The 21,160-nt window shown below is 41.5% G+C and overlaps 1 protein-coding gene across 3 annotated transcripts in view; it reads left to right on the forward strand.

Moving 5' to 3' along the window:
- Positions 1-21,160, forward strand: part of PPP2R3B (protein phosphatase 2 regulatory subunit B''beta) — a 90,053-nt gene that overhangs the window by 38,435 nt on the left and 30,458 nt on the right. The window lies entirely within an intron of this gene.

The following is a 21,160-nucleotide window of genomic DNA, read 5'->3' on the forward strand; positions in this document are numbered from 1 at the left end:
GTCTTTCGAAAAAGCACAGTTTGCATTACATAGCATCTTTTTTCGAAAGAGCACTTTTGAAAAAAGACGTTATTCCTCGTAATGAGGTTTTCTGGTTCGAAAAAACTGCCGCGTTCTTTCGATTTACTTTCAAAAGAACGTGGCAGCAGTCTAGATGTAGGGGAAGTTTTTTAAAAAAAAAGGCCACTTTTTTCGAAAAAACTCTGTAGTCTACACACCCTTAGTGTGTAGTGAATTGGTAATATGAAACTTTAAAAGGCAGCTGTATCCCAAAGGCTTGTCAGTTTCCTTGAAACATTGGTGTCAGAAGTCAGCCACATGGAATACATGTCATCTGTATTGGAAACTTAAATCTGTGAAGTTTGTGAACTGAACTAAAAGGATTGTTGCATGCTGATAGCTGAGTTGGGTATTTTACCCAGTGTTTGGTGACATCTGTCAGAACTAATATGTATGCCATCATTCAAGCACCAAACAGCCAAACTACATCAAAATTCAGAACAAGTGGTCAACAAAGAACTGTATAAGAATGCCTATTTGCATGACTTAAAATATACAACTTAATATTATTGATAATTCACATGATTAATGATAGCACAAGTGAAACGTACTTTCAGATTTTATTTAATGGGACATCTGCTGCTGCATCTTCTCGCACATTTCTTTGAAGGTTACATAAGTGATCAAATCCAGCTTCATGCGCACATTCAGGCTGTCTTCTGTCAATCGTATGGCAGGGAGATGAGGAGGTAGGAGTGCAGGAGTCTGGGTTGGGATGTATGAGGGGCCCAGGGCAGGGGATTTGGGTGTACGATGGTCTCAGGGCACAATGTTGGGGTGTGGGGTGCAGGAGTATTATGGCAGGGACCTGGGTATGTGGGGGCACAGGAGTTTGGGGATGAGAGGCTCAGGGCAGGGAGTTTAGATTCATGATGGGCTCAAGGCAGGAGGCTGGGGTATGTGGGGAGTGCAGGAGTGTTATGATGCTGTGGCTCGATGGGAGCTGGGTCCCTACTGGGGGCTTGTTGGCTAGGCCTCATTTTTGAATAAAGTAAAATATTATGTCCAACACCAAAGGTTTCAACATTGTTTTTGTGACAGGAGTGGGGAACCTTTTTTGGGGCCACTGACCCACAGAAAAATAAGTCGGGGACCACACAAGTGAGAAGGGGGAAAAAAAACCTCCAAAACACCCCCCCTGACCCTCACTGATGTGGCCCCCACCTGAAATACCTGACTCCCCTGGTGCTCCAGCCCTATGGTGGGGGGAGAGGCAAGGAGGGCTTAGGTTCAAGGCCTCAGGCCACATTTACTTTTCTGAGGTTCCAGGGTTAATGGATTTTGTGGGCCCCCCAGGCTCTGGATTGAGGTAAAAAATGGGGGTTCAAGTGCGTGGAACAGGGCTGCCAATGATTGGGACAAGGATGGAGGTGCAGGACCTAGGCAGGAGGTGGGGGTACAGGAGGGGGTGAGGGTGGGAGGTAGGGTGCAGGAAGCCTACAGGAAGTATTTCCCGGGGGAAAGAAAATGGCAGCACTCATGGAGCCATTTTTGGTTCCACTTGCACCCTTCATGTCGGATCCAGCGGGGAGGCTCAGGGCTTTTTCCCCACTCCCCTCTACTCCGCAGGAAGCCGGTGCTGGAGTTCCAATCTTGCGGCAGCCCATGAGGCTGTAATGCCAGCTCCGGCTTCCTGCTGGGAGTGAGCTGGGGGGCTCCAGAAGAGCCATATTTGGCTCCCTAGTGAGCCATATTTGTTTCGCAAGCCATAGGCTGCTGATCCCTGACCTACATCATGTGATGTAGCCAATACAATGGAAACTACCAAAATAAAAAAAACTTGTTCGTCTTTCAGTCCTCTTGCTCTGCAGATAACTTGCTGGATTCCTGAATCATTGGGTCTAAAAAAATCTTGACTTTATTAGAGCCATATTACAGTAAGAAATATCATTGCCACCTTTTGATCTCTTATATAAATATATTTCCACAAATTATATGAACCTGCTCCTCCCACTTAAAGGTATTTGAGCAAAAATAGACATTGGAGTAAAAAAATAAAGGTAGAGTGAAGGTATGTTAAATTCCACTGTTGATTCTCTCTATCACTTGTTGGCTATTAAAATTGTAAACTTTTTCAAAAGGAGCCTGTTCTGTTAATTTAGATGAAATATAGGGGCCCAAAGACTCAATGGTTCTAACATACCCAATCACTGTCCACTGTTTAAAGAAGATTCAGGGTTTGATACAGAGGCCTCAGCCTGCTTAGTACCATTGCAAACACACTGTTAAAAGTCCTTTTAACATTTTATTTATGGTACAGAAACAGGAAAAGCTGTTAAGTATTTGAGTATTATATTAAATACATTTTCCTTTCTTTTAAACGCATCCCTTGTCCCCTTTCTCTTTCACAGCAGTTTTTAGAAAAAGGGGGGGGAAAAAACCTTGTTTTGACAGTCTCTTAAATAATTATCTTTTTTGGGGAAAATTCATTGAGATTGGTTGGAGCTGGTAAGTCCAATTCCATTTTCAATGAAGACAGAACAAACAGCTAAAATGGAGAAGAATAGCAAAGATAGAAAATGCAGCTTCTGCTTGTTGTTGACTTTCACTCATTGTTAGAAAAACATTGGTACAGCAAACAATCATAGCAACTCCAAGACATGACAACTCGTACCAGCATCTCTGTCTAGGGAATTGCTTTTTATAACCTATTTGGTCACAGGCTTAGAGCTTTGTTGCAAAATATGCAGTCTTGGTGGGCTAAACCAGATTCTTACTAGACAGAAAGGGAAAAGGAGACAGGAAAAGGAAAGGACACATGAAGGGAAGAAGAGGTGGGGAAAAGAAACAATCTCACTTTCTAGGTTTAACTGATCAGGACATCTTTCAGGAGTGGGATTAAGACGTTATAGGTGGCAGCCATGATGGCAAAACCTCTCCGGTGATTGTTTTTTTTTTTCCTAAAGTTTCTTTAAGGGCCCACAAGGGAATTGTGGTTGAAGTTGCTTCCCCCATCATTTTGTCCACCAGTTAGGCTAAATATCTGACATACTGATTTTTCATTGATTTTTCTTGTTTACCAGACATGATCTTAACATAGTCCTTGACTTACACCAGCATGGCTTTTTTGTTTGAACTAATTCAGCTTTTCCCAGCAATCTTTCTCATAGATTATGAATTTACACTTTTTATAGTTGAATTCACAATTAGAGTGAATTTGTAAACCCAGTTATCACAACAGGACGTGCCCTCCCATGTGCCTGGAGAGTGCCTGGCGTGCTATAACTAAACATTAAATATCTTCAGGACCTCAGGCTTCTCTGTGTGGTTGCATTAACGGTTGCATTATAATTTACTTCGAAAGCAGATAAGCAGTCTGCCTTGTGTAAGCTGTTTTAGTATATCTGCACTCCACATTCCTTTAACTAGTGCAGGAGCAGTACTGGTACCTTTTCATAATTGTCCAAAGAAGTGCTATGTTGGACAATTCAAGATATTGTGGGACCCGGCATTCTGGCAAACGAGTAATATCTCAAAACACTTACTGTCCACATACATATTTCATTGTAGATATGTGCATGTTGAGTACACTTTAGTTTCTTGACAGTTTCCATTTTAATTGCATTTGGGAACTTTTTTTCTTCTTCCTCAGAGTATTAGGTACTAGGCTATTCAATATGATCATAGGTCCTCAGAATTCAAACATTCTCCATCTTGTGACATGATCATGCTGTTGATTGGTGATGTTTATTCTGCCTCAGAAGGTCACATGCCTGAACAGTGTGGCATTTGCTGATCCTTCTGCAGAAGAGTTCAGCAACCTAGAGAATCTTATCTCAGGGAATTCCTCCTTGAGCATCATTACACCCACAGTCAGGCCTGGTCACTGAAAAGTACGAGATCTTTGAAGAGTGATTCTGCATGTCTGACCTCACAGATTGTGAAAATAAACCTCAAATAATCTGTTTTAAGAATCTTTGGGAGGCAATGGTAGGAGAAAGTGCATAGACCCTCAGTGAGAAGAGAGGCCCATTCACTCTTAAGAGTGACTCCTAGATTTCATAAAAACTTGATGCTTTCATACATAAAAGGTGCCTCTCAGCTTCAAAAGAGATCCCTGAGCAGCCATACCAGTATTGTTTGAACTGAATTGGACTTGCCTTCTATCTCACTAGGTATCACGTTGGCTATTTGGGTTTGTTTGTCCCACGATCAAGCCTTGGCAAAGTTTGACTATTCTATTACCAGTAGTATGAATACCATCTGTTAGAGGATGACCAGCGTCTACAAATCCAGCAACAAGAATAATTTATATTAGCACCTTCTCCCATGCCAGTTTCCTTCATACAGATGCAGTTTGAAGTACTATATCACAGCAGATTGTATCTGCTGCCACAGAGCTTACCATTTTATTGGTACTCAATTCCACAAGACTATTACCATTGGCCCAATCTGCAACAGTGGATCTAATGTAGTCTATTGTACCAGTAGTAAATAAAGAGCATCCCACATTATCACTGTTCCAATGGGGAACAGCACTATCTTTTCATGAGCACTACTTGCACCTCATTATCTTCAGAGGTATATGGAGAAGTCTCTGATAATATTGCAGTTTTCTGTGCTCTCGGCATACTCTATTCTACAGAATCTTCATGGGGTAGCCAAGTTAGTCTGTACAGAAAAAAACAAGTGGTCTGGTAACACTTCATAGACTAACAAAACATGTAGATGGTATCATGTGCTACCAGACCATTTGTTGTTGTTTTTCTACTCTACAGAGTAAGCCAAACACCCAACTACAGTAAAACTCCAATTGTCCAGCATCCAATGGTCCGGCACTCCCAATAGTCCGGCACCAACTGGAACCCGGAAGTGCTCCAGCCAGCCGGACAATTGGAGCGGCTCTGTGCCGCTTCCCCAAGTCCGCTGCTGAAACTGACCAGTGGTGGACTTGGGAAAGAGGCGCAGAGCAGCAGGGGTGCTGCCGGGTTGGTCCCGCTGCGTCGCCCCTCACCCCCCTGCTTGGCACCTGGCAGCACCCCAGCTGATCTGCCCCAGGGCTTACCCAAGTCGGCCGCTGGTCAGTTTCAGCAGTGGCGGACTTGGGAAGCTGTGGGACAGAGTAGCTGGAGTGCTGCCGGGTTGGTCCCGCAGTGCCGCCTCCGCCCCTCAGCTGAGCGGCGCTGCGGGACCAACCCAGCAGCACCCCAGCTGTTCTGCCCCAAGGCTTCCCCAAGTCTGCCGCTGCTGAAACTGACCAGCGGCGGACTTGGGGAAGGGTGGGCAGAGCAGCTGGGGTGCTGCCCAGTTGGTCCCTCAGCGCCGCTTAGGTGAGGGGCAGCAGCGGTGCTGCAGGACCAACCCACCAGCACCGCAGCTGCTCTGCCCCAGGGCTTCCCCAAGTCTGCTGCTGGTCAGTTTCAGCAGCAGTGGACTTGGGGAAGCCTTGGGGCAGAACAGCTGGGGTGCTGCTGGGTTGGTCCCACAGCACTGACCCTCACCATGCTGTTCCCCGCCCAACTCCCCCTCCCCCAACCCCCTTCCAGACCTGTCACAGCCCCCTGGCCGGAGTACCTCCTGATACTCCGGCATATCCGATAATCCGGCACCCCCGGGTCCCAAAGGTGCCAGATTATCAGAAGTCTGCTGTATTATGGCATAAAGCTCATAGACTCACCCTAGATACTAATACTCATTGGTTTGGCTACAATTTGGTATCTTATTTTCCTGCCTCCCTGAAATTTTGGGATATCTTGGGGTCCTTCCTGGGCATTGAGGACTTATCTCAACTACATGTTCAAGACATAAATCTCAAATCCCTTCTCAGATGATCAAGGGCTAATCTTTAGACACAACTGTCAGAACCAGCTCATAAGGCTCCTTCTCTTGACCAAGACTTGCAGACTAGAACAGACCATACCTGCGCATATCTCTACTTTCTCATCTAGAGCAACTGACAAAACTTGCTGACTTACCACTATGTGGGAAATCTTGTTGGTTTGGAAGCCCACTGTAGGATCTGCAGTGCTGGAGACATGAGTGACAACACAGTCCTGCAGCAGTGTATTAGCAATATGTAAAATGTCCGTGATAGATTTTTACATGCTAAGTTCCCCAAAAAGCTGGGGCAGTAGATGTTGTCAACCCATACAACCATCAGTGTATGACCGCTGAACAGGCCACTACTCCTTGGTACTTGGTAGGAGAGATGGATCACAGGATTCTGAATATTTAGTCTGCCAAAGAAATGGTACATAATTCAGTCTTCCCCACCATAGTCTATTAAGATTGGGGTGGGAGAGATTGTAACATTATCATGCTCTATTTAGAGAAAGTTTAGTATTCAAACAGTAAAAGGCCTTGCTTCACTGCCACCTCATAAAGGAGAGAATGTGGCTGGTGCCTTCAGTTGGACATCTGCATGACTTTTTATGTTTTGTACAAAATATTGTGAAAACAAGAGGGGAAATGTTCCTCCTGATAGACATTGAGCAGAGATGTCAGGCAGAGGAGGCAAAGCATTTCACTAGTCAATGCCACAACCTATAATTAGGTACCCCACAACAGCTGGCTTTAATAGATGTTCTGCTATAATTAAGAATGTCCTCTCTCAGCACTTTAGAAAGAGAAAATGAGACAGTGCAGATTTATACTATTTTTTTACGTATGTAATACCATCATCTTCACAGTGTTGATTGTTGGTGGAAGGGAGGTGACATCCTACAAACTCCAAAAATTATTGTAGAATAGAATATCCTAGTGTTATTTTTTTAATTAATAGCTGAAGTTCTGTTAATCATACACAGTGCTTCAGCATCACAGCAATTCAACTAAAAACAGTATCTCAGAATTGGCAGTGCTGCCACAACACAGAAGCAGTAGTTAGTTGTATGTAGCTTTATTGGAAAAACTGAAGCATTTCCCTAAGTCTTTTGTAATAAATCAAGAACAAGGAAAACAGAATCCTTGTACTTCTGAAATTGCAAGTACAGTGTTCTGAGTCTTGGCTCTTATCTGCTGAGACAAGTGTTGCGTGTAGATGCAGTTCTAAATAAGGTGAGTATAAGATGCATTCTACAGTGGTGAAATGTCATTTAACGGTTGCAGAAATGGTGTTGATTCATTTGCTTTTTGCTACTTTTTTATTTACATGTAATGTGCCTCAGTAGGGAGGGAGTCTGATCTTTCTTGCTGATTGATTGAAAATCAGTTTGATTTGCCAGTTGTAAGAATGTTTTAAATTTTCCTGTGTGTACTCGCTTGTTATGCAGTGGCATACTAGCATGTTGTTGTATGTGGACATGTATAAATTCATATATTTATAGAGTGCTCTTGTTCAGTGCTCTGGATTTGCATGCATCTACAAAGCTTGAATGGAATTTCAGATTTAATGGGTCAACTTCCTGATTATGGTGTGCAGGGATCAAATTTAGTAAAATTAGATAGCAGTATTCTCCAAGTTCTACTTAAGATTCCAAAGTGAGTCACCATTCTCAATAGATTGTGATAGCCATTCTGTTGGGTTATCTGGCTAGGATTCAATTTAGTGTGTCTTTTGTGTCTTGGTAGGTTCTATTAGTCTTTTTGGATGGGAAAAAATACTTGGTGGTATTCTTCCAAGTGACACCTGCTTGTGGTCCAGTAAACTGTTGAATTATGAGGTCCTATCTCCAGTCATCCAAGGACATGCAGATAATATTGCAATAGAACACTAAGCGGACTATTGCTAAGCCCCTATAATGGTGGAGGAGCCATATTAGTTTCAGTGAAGCTTGTTAGAAGTTCCCAGAGTAACCTCAGACATCTTGCAGATGCAAATGTGCTTTAATTTGAAGAAGGGATGGGTAAGCCGTCTCATACTGAAGGTCTGGTCATTGATTGGGGTCTTACTGAATCTTCCTCTCAGGGCTGTTGATTTTTTTTCTTAATAACTTCATTGCTTTTGCTGCAGCTGACAATTTCAAATAGACACTTGGAACACTTTCATATATCACTCTCTTCCAATTGGTGTACTTAAGCTCACTGGATTGCTTTTGCTTCCAGGTAAGTATAAATATGCCATGGCCAGTAGCAAACTGTTACACGAGGAAATTATGGATTCATAAGTTGCAGAATATCCAATAATTCTGAGATCTTTGAAGTGAATGCTGCTGACAAAATATATGTTATAATTGAGGTGAATAGACAATGTTGTGTATAAGCAGCAAGGAGCTTCATAGATAATTATCTCGTAGCTCTCCCCAGACCCATCAACCAGAATGCACAGAACATTCCTCTAGGATAGTTGCAGAATTGAATTGGAACATTGTGTCTGCACTGTTGAACAAGGTTGGATGTGACCCCCATCACTTCCCTTTTACATTGACCAACTGAACTGTGGTCTCTGAAGTGTATACAAGACTTGCTGAGAGCTACTGCAAGTGATGAAAAGATAATCTGTACTGTTATGAAACATTAGGAGCACTCACATGAACGGTGTTCCAGATACTTGAATGTGCACTGTAAATGCCATAAGCTTCTTGGGTAGAGTGGCCTTTGTTGTCTCAATGCTTCATCTAAACTACTAGGTGATTTTTATTCTGCCCTCATACTATGGTAGCTCCAGTCTAATCTGAAAAGCCACCTAGTTTCTAAGAGACTGCATGAGACTTTCATGTTGTTTTGCAATGGGGGGGGGGGGGGGGGATGTTTTGTAGGAGGGTCTGCCTGCAAGTTAATATGTCCAAAAAAACCTGAAAACCTCCTAAGTGCTCAAGAAGGATATGGGGTGGAGATAAAGTATCCCCATAAAGTAGACTCTGAGGGTGTGTCTAGACTACAGGTTTTTTCAAAAAAGGTGACCTTTTTTAGAAAAAAACTTGCCCTGCATCTAGACTGCTGCCACATTCTTTCACAAGTAAATCAAAAGAACGCGGCCATTTTTTGGACCGCGGAAAACCTTGTTTTATGAGGAATAACGCCTTTTTTCGAAAGTGCTCTTTTGAAAAAAGGTGCTATGTAATGCAAACTGCTTTTTCAAAGGAGAGCATCCAGAATGCCTGGGTGCTCTCTTTCAAAAAAGGAGCTCGCTTTTTCGAAAGTACTGGTTGTAATCTAGATGCTCTTTTTTGAAAGAGGCTTTTTCGAAAGTATCTTTCGAAAAAGCCTCTTTCAAAAGAAGCTTGCAGTCTAGATGTAGCCTAAGGTCTCAGGATGCAAAACTCAAATCCTTCTGGCTTGACTGCAAAAACATAAAGTAATAAGGAATTGTATAATCATGGCTTTGATTTATGTAGATGGATATGATGATCTCTGCCTGAAGTCACAGAACAGATACTGCAGAAGGTTTATACTATCTACTAGTTCAGAACATAATACAAGTTGCACCTCTGAAAACCGGTACTCTCTGGTCCAGCAACATCTGTGGTCCTACTAGACCACAGATGATTCTGGACCAGAGAACCCCAGAGCCTAATGGCAGGAGGGTCAGCTGAGCTGGTGGAGTCCTACAGCACTGCTGGGGCAAGGAACAGGAGAACCCTGGCAGCTTGTAGCAGCACAGACCCAGGGGCTGGGGAACCCCAGGCACTTGCAGCAGCATGGGGCTGGCAGGCGTAGAAGCATGGATGCCCACAGCAGTGTGGAGCTGGAGAACCCAGACAACCAGCAGTGGTGCAGGGTTGGGGGACGAAGAAGTGTGGCCACCTGCAGCAGCACAGGAATGGAGAAATCTGACTCTTCGCAGTAATACAGGCAAGAGCTGGAGAACCCTGGGTGCCAAAGGCAGCCCCAAGCCAGGACCAGGGGCAGCAAAACAGGGGAGAAAGTAGAGGGGGCCAGAGGAAGGGGACTGGTTGGCTCTGGGCCCCTTGCAGGGGGACACCTCCCTAGGTCCATCAAATTCTGTTGTTTGGGACCAGTCAGGTCCCAGCTGTGCTGGACTGGGGAGGTCCAGCCTGTACTGGTTGTAAACTTACCTTCCCACCTTGGAATCGTTTGTTGAATCAACTTCACTTTAACCTTCCACCCCAGTTTCATTTTTAGATTTGGAGTAGTGGCCATGAGTTTCCATTCCAAAAGAGTGTGAAGTCTTCCTTCATCCACAAACGTTTCCTAGCTAGTAACAAACTTATTCCTTGATAGTGTACTTTCATAAGTTTGTCCCTTCCAGATTCTTTTATCAGCTTTCAGAATATCTTACTTCCTTTTTGCTCCTGATCTAGTCAAAAGACTGGATCAGTGGACTTCTGACATCACTCAAGGCAGAGTTAGAAGCATATCCTGCTCAGGATCTGTAAACAGCTCATTAGTCATGTTGCTGGTTCCTCGTTCTGCTTGCTAAATCACTTTGAGACAGCTAAAATATATTCCCTAAAATTATTTTTCTGCATAGGCAGTTGCTGCTGTTAGAATTTGTGATCATGAACAGGAGGATGCTAATTCCCATGACTATCTTTGTGATCCATACTGAAAATTTTAGATCTCCTCATCTATGAACTTGTAGAAGTAAAAGACGTCCTACTTTCCAAGATTGTTGTTTGGGAAGACCCCCTAAAGAGATTGCTTAACTTTGCAAAAACTCCACTATCTACTGAATCGTGAACAAAACCATAATGAAGATGAACCATTGGTATGATTAAGTTTGGTAGTTCGTTTGCTCATTGTGTAGGTAACTGAAGCCTACCTATTACTTGAATGGAGCAATTTTGTTTTTAAAGGTGACAAAACCTGGGTTCAGCCCTGGAGTTATGAGGGAGGGACAGCTAGATAGTCTTTCTTGTGGGTTCTGTTGAAGCACTTCTCAGCTTGGCTTTAGCTTATTGCTGCTCATTGGCTTTCCATAGATAAAATAATTAAGCCATTCTAGGACTTAGTTTGGCAAGCTCATATACTTAAAGATTATTCATCAAATTGTATCTTGTGAACTCCTGTACTGAATGAAGAAGTAGATATAAAAATTATCTGTACGTTAACCCAAGTTTTTCTGGCATCTCAATACACCATCTCATAATTATCCTTCTGGGAAAACTCTGTTCCATATTTTATCTTCACATTCCAGTTTCTTGGTTCCTGCGTGTTGATTTCTCTTCATCTCCATCCAGTTAAACTTGCCTAACAAAAAGTAAGTTGTTAGGGATTTTGTGGTAGTGAATTATCATAGCACATTCTATGGTCAGAGGAAACCTCTTCCTGGGAAAGAGGGAGTTAATTTGTCCATGGAGAGTGATAGAGAAACGGATGTAGAGAAATTTGACATGTAAAGATCTCAAGGTGTATACTAGTTTATTTGGAAGAACCCAGATCTTGTTTTCAGCACCTTTTGATAAGACAAGGTACAAAATAAAATAAAATCTTCCTATGCACTTTGTTAGTAAGTTTCATGTATGCAAGAGGGAAGATGACAACTGTAGGTTGATGTGGTTATTGGGTTAATAAAAATACTAACTATTGATATTGTGGTTCGTTCGGTTTTTTTTTCCCCCTTTGTATTGTGACAAATCGACCCATATGCTATGTAGGTGGAGCTTGAATTTCACTGTGCTAATACAGTATACATAGAAGTTCTTCAAGAATGTTTTCTGTTTCACTCTCATAAATCCACTTATCTTAATGTGACTTTAACTTCGCTAAAAAAAGCACCAAGTGCAACTGTGAAAATCAAATAGAATGAACTATAAGGCTGTGCCCTCTGCTCGCTATGCTCCCCAGTTTTCCCCCAGGCACTGGGAGGGCTGGGCTGCTGCCGTGCCAGCCCAAACTTTCTCCCTGCCCTGCTGTGCCAGCCCAGGCTCCCCTTTTCACTCCTTTCCTTCTCCCCTGCCACACCAGCTGGGGCCCTTTTTCCTGCCCTTGCCACACCAGCCCAGGCTCCCCTTCTCCCCTGCCACACCAGCCTGGGGCCCTCTTCTCCCCATTCCCCGTGCCAACCCAAGCCTTTTCTTTCTCCCTCCCCCACCCCTGCACCATCCCAGGCCCCCTTCTCTCTTCCTCCCCCCCTCCCCCGCACCATTCCAGGTCTCCCCTCCACTGCCCACCAGCCAGGGTTCTTTCTCCCCTCCCCTCCCCTCCCTTCCCTGCACCATCCTGGGCCCCTTCTTCCCGCCCCTTGCCACGCCAGTCAAGGCCCCTTTCCTCCCTCCCCACCGCAGCCTAACCCTAACCCCAGTAGCTGGGGCAGGCCGGGCCGTGGCATGGGGTAGGCCCAGCTCTCCACGGAGAAGGCCAGGTTGGCAGTGGGTGGGGCTTGGCTCCAGGGATGGGGTCTCGAGTGGAAGGGGTGAGGTTGGGAGTGGGGCTTATGCATTCGCGCCTTCCCCCCGCCTGTGGGTTACAGAGTGACGTGATGGTGTCACTTTGTCATCCCACAGGAAAAAAATGATAGAGAGAGAGAGAGAGAGACAGTAAGTCAGCTCATAAAGGAGTTGTGGTCTTCATCTTCTTGTGTCTCTACTCTATTGTAGCTGTAAGTCTATAATGGCTGTAGGAATGTACCACATTTGCTAAATAAGAAATTTCTTTTGTAAGAATTTCAACATAATACAGACTCAACATTTTATATTCAGGGACTGAATAGCATATATGATAAACTGTAAGTAAAGCATACGTTTTTGAGATTTTTGAGAAATTCTGCATTTCTGTAGCTTTTAAATTAAAAAAGAAACTTCATTTGGAAGATGAGTTAATTACTTTATTGACTGAACAATGTGGGATAAGATGTTGATCTAGTAACTACTTCCCAGCCTTTTTTCCTTGTGGAAATTTCATCCCCTCTGAATTTCCTGATTGATGCTTTTGGGCTCTTCTTCAGCAGAAATATCTGTCAGCTTTGATCAGACTTTTTGACCGTTCTTCAGTACAATTGTTGAAATTCCATGTGTGTCATTCAGAGAGAACAGAGTTGAATACTGGATTTTATTTGTTTAGCCTTGCTCATAAGACCTAAAAATGGATTGTTCCAATAAGTTTCAGGTTTAAGTAATATACACCTGCAGAAATACTTATTTTTCAGACTTTTTAGAATCCACATAGCATTTTGTGATCTCTAAAGATGTCAAAAACTAATAAATTTAACAGCAGTATTTTAAGTAAAAATGGATTTACTGTTTTATTAAATCCTCTATCTTAAAAAAGAAACAAATTTCTGCAGAACCAGAAGTCTTTACCTTGTTAAAGTGGCTCTTGCATTCTCAGCCTTTTAAACTTTTAATTACTGTTTTGACTTGGCTATTTTTGAAGATTAAAGTACTGTGATGCACCACTTCTTGGAAGTGGCAACTCAAATTTTTGTCCATACTTTTCAGTATGTTAGGTAAGGTATTCTGAATCTCGTGTTAATTTAATCCTGCTGCATGTTTTCCCATCACTTGAAGTGCTAATGTTGACTAGAACCCCATTCTTGAGAGCTGTATTCTGGGGAATATATCAGGATAATTGATTTTAGTACTAGAAAATACCCTTTTTCCTTATCTCTACTCCTAAACAATAACCAATATCAACTTATATACATGAGGCTTTGTTACTGTAAAACACAAGCATTGCCAATATAGAAGTACAATTTCACTCAATTATTCAAAAGTTTTAGAGTAGCCAGGTTCGTCTATAACTGAAAAAAATTAAAAACAGTGAATAGTCCTGCAGCACCTTAGAGACTAACAAAAAACATAGATGGTGGTATGAGCTTTTATGGGCACAACCCACTTCTTCAGGTGAATGGAGTAATGGGGTCTAGGTTTCAAATAAATAGAGAGAGGGAATGGGGAGGGAAAGAGAAGAGGGGAAAATGGAGAGAGAAAAATGTTGCCAATTAGTGTCCACGCTAAATGAGGTTAATAGTGGACTATAAGTATTCTAAGTACCTGGTGCTTAGCATTTTATATCATTAGGATATGGAAAGTAGTGGCCTATTCAGCACAGGTCTTTGTTTAAACCTCTGTTAAAGGTGTCAAACTTGTAACTAAAACCCAGTTCTGTAGTTTCTCCAGGGGACTTTTGAAATTGCTTTGAAACAATAACAGACCCTTTTAGATCCATTAGTGAGTGCCCAGGCAAGATGAAATGTTCCCCAACAGGTTTCCGTGTTACCATTTTGAATATTTGATTTTTCTCCATTAATCCTTTGTGCTAGAGATTGTCCAGTTTGGCCAACGTACATGGCAGAGGGGCATTGCTGGCACTTGACAGCATAGATCACATTGGTGGATGTGCAGTTATATGAGCCTCTGATGCAGTGGCTTTTGTGGTTAGTTCCTGTGATGATGATGATTGTAAGATGTGTGGACACAGTTGGCATTGGGTTTGATTGCAGGGGTGGGTTCCTGGATGATTATGATGGGAGGTGTGCTTTATGGTTACTGGAAAGAATTTGTTTGAGGGTAGGAAGTTTTCTGTAGCTGAGGATTAGCTTTTCCCCCAAGGCCTGTGAGAGCGAGGAGTAATTTTCCAGGATAGGTTGTGGATTGTTGTTAATGCACTGGAGGGGTTTAAGTTGGGGGGGCTGTATGTGATGACTGGTGGTGGTCTGTTACTTTCTTGGGCCTATCTTGAAGAAGCCGATGCTTGGGTACCGCATCATGTCAAAACTGTGCATAGACTGAAAATTGTTTAGTCTGTGTCACCTTGATCAGCAAATTGTCTAAATGTATTTTTAAGTGTGCTTCATTTTCCCCTCCCTCCTTTTTCCAATGAATTCCATGTCCAAGTATTTAACTCGCTTTCTCTTGACCTTCACTCTGTAAACAATTGAGACTTAAAGTCAATTAGCTTAGTTGAGGTTATGCATTTGTTTCCTTACTGTGGTAATGCATGCACAGAGTTGCCATCCTGAAAAATGTAGCCTTTTTTTTTTTTATTAAGGGAAGGGAGCCCATTCTCCTTTTCTTGTTTTCAAGAGTAAGTTACTTTAGGTCTCCATTGTGGTACCAGGTACTCCCTTAAGTCAGAAAACAAGGAAAATGGGTTCTCTCTCTCCTAACACTTTGCAGTAATGGTGTGTAGGATGGGTCCCTCTGATGAGCTGCAAATACTTCATATTTCATTAGGCAGTCAGAGGAAGGACCAAGCATTCATGCCTCACCAAAAAGAGGATGCCATAGCCAGGATAGTCTGAGCTGCATAATATCCAGGGATCTCTGCTTAGGAGAGTGCTTAGGATTAAGGATGTTAAAGACTAGTCGACTATCCGATAAGCATTTGCCTATTGGATATTAATGTCGACAAGTCAATTCCCCCTTGCTGCCTCTATGAAATAGTCAATCCTCCCCACCCCCTTTGCTGCCACTTGGAAACCCCAAGGTGGCAGCTGCACAGCTGATCCTGGGATCAGCTGTGCAGCAGGCTGCCCCTTTAAAATGTCACCTCTGCAGGGATTCAAAGGGGCAGCCCTGGAGCCCGGGGTCAGCTAGGGATTCCCAGTTGATCCTGGGCTCCCCACAGCATTTCCCTGGAACCCAGGATTAGCTGAGGAGTCCTCAGCTGACCCCGGGTTCCATGCGGCACATCCCTAGAACCCAGAGTTATCTGGGAACTCCCTAGCTGATCCCGTGTTCGGGGGGAGCCCGGGTTGAGCTGGGGAGGCCCCAGCTGAGCCCGGGCTCCCCCACCTCTGCGTGATTCAAAGGGGCAGGGGAGCCCATAGCAGTCCCACTGGGGACTCTTATGCATTTCAAAGCAGGCACCCGCGTGCATCCTGGAGTCAGCGGGACTTCCTGCTGGCCCCAGGCTGTACACAGAGTTCCGCATTTCTCCTTTGAAATGTACAAGAGTCCCTGCTGGGGCTAGTCAATTAACCGCATTTTAACATCCTTACTTGGGATAAGCATCCTCTTTAAAAAAAGAAAAAAAAAGAAAACAACTTAGGGTAACAGGGAAAGCAACAGCTACTTCCCCCATATTTAGATGTTGACCCATCTGGCTTCTAATCTCCTTGCTTCCTCAGTTTTGCTCAAAGCCAAATTTGGTGCTGAAATTGACTTTTTTGTCTGCTGCTAGGAGGAGAGAAGAATTAAGTAGGCAAGAGTAGGTCAGAAGATAAGTCTAATTTCTAGGGTTGGTGGAGATGAACATGATTTCTTTCAGCCTGATTGATGATGTGGTGTGTTCCCTGTCTCTTGCTCTTGCAGGGCTGTAGGAATAATGTACCTGATGTTGATATACACTCAGATGTTCTCAGAGTAGGGAATATTCCTGAAACTAGTGAAGGGAATAAAGAAATCACGTTTGTCCCTCTTCCTAAACAAAAGAAATAAAAAATTGTCTTTCTCAGCACTTGTAACAATAAAGAAACACTTTCTTTGGGAAAATTCAGAGTATGTACTTTGCTTTTTTTATGCCCGGAGTAAAAATTGGCCATAAAAGGTACTATGAATCATCTTACATTATCTTTTCAAGGTAAAGCTTACAGAAGCTCATTTGCAATATTACAAAATTGTATACCATTAGCACATCACATTTTAGAGGAATCTTCTTATTGGCTTTTTAAATTACAAATTGCAGTTTAGGCTATTAATATAAAATAAATGTAATAGAGACATGGCATTACAGTATTGATTATGGTTTTTACATATGTTCATTGTATAGGCTAATATGTCAAATTGTCTTCATACTGTGACACTTCAACACAGGCAAATAATTCATTGAAGTGTAACTAAGGTTGTTGGGTTTTTTTAAAATCCACTTTTAGCTCCAAATATTTCATAATTGTATGTGGTTTGGCAAGTTGTATGCTGGAGTTTCTCATTTGGCTGAACAGATTTCTTTAGGTAGTTTAATTAATAAACAAATTTTTAGCACAAGCAAGAACATTCAGTTTACTTTCAAAATGAAGGTTGATCTCCCTCCAACTGAAAGCATCACCACAGCACTGTCATTACCCGGTTTTCAGTCTAAATACGTTTATTCCTGGCACTAGCAAGATGCTTACCAGTATTTTTTTTTAGACATGAAAAGATATCCTACGTAGCTTTAAATTGTTAGAATTAAGTCTGTAATTTGGAATTTGTATTTATCTGTGTGGAATAATAGAATCTTAAAGATGTAGGATTGGAATGGACTTTGAGAAGTCATCTGGTCCATTTATCCTACCTATGTTGAGATTAGACCATATCTGACAAGTGTTTGTCTAACCTCTTCTTAAAATCCTCCAAGGATCACAACCTAGTCCAGTACTTAACAATCCTGTATATTTTAAAAAAATGTCCTAATATATAAAATAATTATATTTAACATTTTCATTATAAGGCTAGTTTTCCTAATATCTAACCTAAATCTCCCTTGCTGCATAGTAAGCCTATTATTACTTGTCCTATTTTCAGTGAACACCAAGGACAGTTGATTACTGACCTTTTAATAACAGCCCTTAACATGCTGAAGACTTGTCAGCTTGCTCCTTAGTTGTCTTTTCACAAGACTAAACACCCAATCTTTTAATCTTTTCTCATAGGTTGGATTTTCTAGTTTGACCATTTTTTGCCTTTTCATTCATTTATGGGGGACATACAGAGAATTACAACTTCAATAGTTCTTCAATTTTTTCTGACCATCTGAAAGTTGGAAATAAAGACCTAAAACTATAGTTATTTCCTTTTTCTTTTAAAAAGCAAAAAAGTATTCCTATACCTATAGATTTTGATTGGGTATAACTAATATACCATTTATTTGGTTTTTTTTTTCTGTGCTCATTTTTTGGTATGGACTTGTTGACCTTGTACTCAGTGTTATAAGTATAGTTGGTCCCAGCAAAAAGTTTGAGTTTAAATGTTGTACATAATTCTGTACCAAGATATTGATCCCAGATAAAGTCTTAGTATTTGTTTGTTTCCTTTACTTCCTGCACTCATAGGAATTGGAAGTAGATTCTTGAACACTTTCTGCTTAAGGTGGGTCTTCAGTCATCTGAGTTAGGACCATTCTAGAGACCAAACAGCCCATAGAAGTCTTCAGAGATTCAGTTACATAAAAGGGGATGGTGGCCTTAATTTAGACTACTTCCTTGAGGCTGAAAGGGGCAGAGAGGCTCTTTGTTTCATGTAACATCCCTTAGCACTTCTGGAAGATGTGAAAGCCTGGGTTTGTGCTCCTAGTTAATGCTAAAGGAGGCTTTGAAATAGTTTTGATGTGGCAGAAACTCCGAGCGAGTAATGTGGGATTCTTCCAGGGAACTCTGAGTGAGTAATGCATTTATACAGCTGCTTCACCTCTCAGTGTAGTCTGGTTCAGTGCCAGAGGAATGCTTGGTATTTGCTGCTGAGGAATAGTGGAGAGTTACTGTCCTAGTATTCAGTTTCCTCTTCAGTGTGCCCTAGAAACCATCTCTGACCTTGCTTTCCAAATGTGATGGGTGTTGAAAATTGCTTTGGTGTAGATCAGGGGTGACCAGACTGGCTCTGAAGCTGCATGTGACTCTCCAGAAGTTAATATGTGGTTCCTTGCATAGGTGCTGACTCGAGCTGAAGCTACTGGCACCAATTTTCCAAATGTTCACTGTTCAACCCCTGGCTCTGCCTCCACTCCACCCCTTTTCCCATGGCCTTCGCGCCTTCCCTGAACCTGCTGCACCCTCGCTTCTCCACACTCTCCTCCAGAAGGTTTTCTCTATTCAAAAGCTTCAGAGGGGTAGCCGAGTTAGTCTGTAACAGGAAAAACTTAAACAACAACAAATAGACTAGTAGCACCTTAAAGACTAACAAAACATGTAGATGGTATCATGAGCTTTCATGGGCACAACCCTGAAGAAGTGGGCTGTGCCCACGAAAGCTCATGATACCATCTACATGTTTTGTTGATCTTTAAGATACTACTAGTGTATTTGTTGTTTTTAAAGTTTTTTCTGTTTCAGTTATTTATAGTTATCACCCTGCATTTTTAGTCTATTTTCAAGTATCACAAGAGTACAAAGGTTTAAGTTGGTAACTTCTTCCCACTTGAAGCAATAGAGAGGTCCCTCAGTAGTGCAAAGGAAGGTTATTTGCTTTATTTCATTGTGTATACAAGAAAAAAAAGGAAAACCTGCATCCCATATAGCTGCTCAGAAAATTTAACAAGTGCATAAAATGTTCAAATGTACATGGCAATTTGATCATTAACAAGACCTTAACTTGAAGATCCTTTTCCCCCATTATTTCATAGGATATTAGACAAATGCAAACTGAAAAACTGTCCCAGTGTTTTGTAACTCTTTATATGCTAGTTCATATGCAGATTGAATTTGTTTTATATGTATTGTTGCTTCCTGTTCAAGATCTGGGATATAAACATTCATAATAGGGCCCAGTTATGTGTAAACTGTTACCATCAAAATTGAAGCACATATTGAAATAGCACATATTTAGTGTGATTTTTAAATAGCACACTCAAGATAATTTTAGCTTGTATAACAAAAGCTGATGTTTTTACTGTTACCAAAAAAATCCTTAAATTTAGAATATCAAGTTTATTCGCAGCAGTATACTTTATGTAATTGGAAGAACAATTGTTGAATATTTACTGTTAGAAACCTGTGCAGAACTTTCAGTTGGATTCTTTTCTTCTCTTGTTTTTACTGGGTTATTTTCCTATCCTCTTAAGTCTTATTTTTTTTCTTCTTTGCAAAGAAAGCAGTTGTGCAACCTTGTCTTTACACTTTCTTAATCTTGCCTATATTTGATATATACTGAAAGATTGTTTAAGCTAAGGGTCTGAGACTTTGAACTAAAGCCATTTACAATAATTTATAATATCCTGGTTTTCCACCTGAAGGAAGAATGGACAGCAGTGATCTAAAGAACTTTATTACCTGCCAGTTTTGTCAGCAGTTGAAAGCTGGTGCCTAGGGAAATAACAAAGATAGGAGTAAAAGGAATGAAGTAGCTGGATCACAACTCAATCTAGCATTTTTCCCCTGCTTCCTTTTTCCTTGTTTTATCTGTTTCTGTAAAAATTGTCAGTCAACCCCAGCATTATTGAGAGCACACTATTGTCAGCTCCACGGAGAGGGAAGGGCTAACAATACACACTACAGGCTGGCACAACAGATTAAGCCAAGATATATAATAATCCAAGGTTGTTTCTGTGAAGTTTAGAATATCTGAATCTGTTTGAGGTGATGGAAATAGCTACCCACATGGTTGAGATTTCCTTTTGTTTAGAACAGGGGTGTCCAAACTTTTTTCAAAGAGGGCCAGATTTGATGAAGTGAACATGCGTGAGGGCCGACCATTTTGCCTGACATTCTTTGAACCATTAAAACTAAATGCAAATTAACTATTTTATGCAAAGTTTATTGCAAATGGCATACTTTTCATTTCATCACATGGATGACAAATCTAAACAGGTGTTAAATCACTCTGCCTTTCATATCTGAAGGCCAGATGAAAAAAAAAATCCAGGAAGCTGAAATATATGTCAGGAACATTGTAAAGTACATTACATATTATTGGTAATAAAGGTTGTCTGTCAACTTTTAAGTTCAAAAAATATGAACAGGAACATAACACCAAGTATACATGTTGTGTCCAAATATATTTATAACTGATTTAGACCAACTGACATTAACTGAGATTTTACAATGTGTTCATCTCAATACATATGGATTCGTTGGGGGCCATAAAAGATAGATATTGCCAAATTACCTGGGGGGCCGTATTAAACTGGAACACGGGCCGCAATTGGCCCGCGGGCTGGAATTTGGACATGCCTGGTTTAGAATATCACCAGATTGAATAATCACTGTCTGTCTATTCCGTTTTCAAGTTCTCAGCCATTGTACCTTTACGAATTACCCCTGTGTGATGCAGGCTTTCAGTGACTAGTTATGTTATAGAGCTCAACGCAAGCACTGATGTAAGGTGGTGGTTACCTTGAAATTTAGAGGGAAATGATAAAACTTGTTTATTGTCGTCTTAGTGGTTGTAACAATGGCACTACATTGGAAATGGAAAAATATTTCAGATTCTTAAAAACAGGAGAGGATGGCTCAGAAGTACATCTGGACCTGGGAAGGTATTTATGTGATATGGGGTATTTTTGTTTTTCAGTGTGATGATTGTTGATGTGACATTTTTATGTTTTTCTATGGCATGAGGAGAGCCTTGATGGTGTAACCGAAAAGTATAAATCTCGTAAATAAAATATTTTAAAACAATCACATACAAGCACCACAAACTTAGTTTAACTTTGTTCTTTTCTGTTTTTATTCTATGACATACTT

Source organism: Pelodiscus sinensis, chromosome 1, assembly GCF_052426305.1.
Source record: "Pelodiscus sinensis isolate ZL-2025 chromosome 1, ASM5242630v1, whole genome shotgun sequence".
NCBI lineage: Eukaryota > Metazoa > Chordata > Testudines > Trionychidae > Pelodiscus > Pelodiscus sinensis.